Below are 1,435 nucleotides of genomic sequence, written 5' to 3' on the forward strand. Positions count from 1 at the left end.
GACTCCGGTTCCCACGTCCAGCCCAAGGAGGGCTACAGTTCCCACGTCCAGCACAAGGAGGGCTCCAGTTCCCACGTTCAGCCCAAGGAGGGCTCCAGTTCCCACGTCCAGCCCTAGGAGGGCTCCAGTTCCCACGTCCAGCCCTAGGAGGGCTCCAGTCCACACGTCCAGCCCTAGGAGGGCTCCAGTTCCCACTTCCAGCCCAAGGAGGGGTGGAGGGTGGGGGTTATAGGGATCCGGCAGTAGAGGCTGGGCTGAGTGCCGAGGCCAGGCCCCCGGAACTGTCTGCTCCGCCATGGCCTCCTGAACTTCCTGATCCACCATGGTCCCCAGAACTGCCTGATCCTGCCTGGAGGCCTTCCTTGTCCCCGTCCTGCACCAGCCTAGGGCACCCGCCCCCCCCCCATTTAAGCCCTGTGTTTTCCTGAGTCCTGGGTTCAGTCTCAAATGTCTACCCCGTGTGCTACGTGTGTGTTCCCTGTTATTTTGGTTTCATTAAGAGTATTTCTGTTCTGGATCTCCTTCGTCTCCACGCTCCTTCGTCTCCTCACAGTAGTGCAACCCTGACAGCAAGTACATGTTAACTTATTCTAACCCTAACACTCTACTAATACTCTAATGAGAGCTAGTAGACATGTAGGTGCAACGTTACTTATAGTCAACAGAATGTTCAAAAGGGACCATCAAAATAAAGTGAAACCAAAAGGATAATTTTAAAGATGTCATCATTGAATGCATTCTGTGCCAAAGCAATGATAAATTATCCACAGTTTAGCCCACATAGACCGTGACCTAAGTATTCAGAAATGTGTCCTAGTGATTGTAAAAAAAAAAAAAGTAATTTTTTTTTCAATGTAGTATTTTATGCTATCAAAAAGCATTTGTCCTTACAACACAGAATATGCACTGTAGATCTTTAGGCCTAGTCTTGAGTCCACTTGTGTTATACTACACGGGTCAGTGTGAGCGTGTCTGCTTGTGTTCTTGTATGTGTGTAGCTGTCCTAGTCCTCTTGTCTAAATCTTTCCACCCTGTGGGGGGCTAATTCAGGAAGGAGCCCCAGGTTGTAAGACAGAGCACAGGGTGGGTTGTGGGGGCGGTTTGTGCTCTTTCTACCCCATGGCATGTTGCCATCCCCGTCTGACTGAGCAGAGATGACTGCCCGACCCCTGGCTGTCTGTGTGTATTTGTCTGGGATGTCTGAGCAGGATTTATGTGAAACTTTCTGAATCATTTTATTTCATTGTTCACCATCTGTACCAGCCATACAGTCTACGCTTCCTGATAAATATGATCCATTTATTTTCATCCAACAGAAGTATAATTCCTTTGACCAACGTATGTTCCTTCATTCTAAATGAGTTCAACATAATTGGCGTTAAATTAACAAGGCGTCAATGTACCATGCAGTTGAAAACTGTTTGTTTTTACAGAC

Source organism: Sinocyclocheilus rhinocerous, unplaced genomic scaffold (genome assembly GCF_001515625.1).
Source record: "Sinocyclocheilus rhinocerous isolate Xijiao unplaced genomic scaffold, SAMN03320098_v1.1 scaffold141, whole genome shotgun sequence".
In the NCBI taxonomy this organism is placed as follows: Eukaryota; Metazoa; Chordata; class Actinopteri; order Cypriniformes; family Cyprinidae; genus Sinocyclocheilus; species Sinocyclocheilus rhinocerous.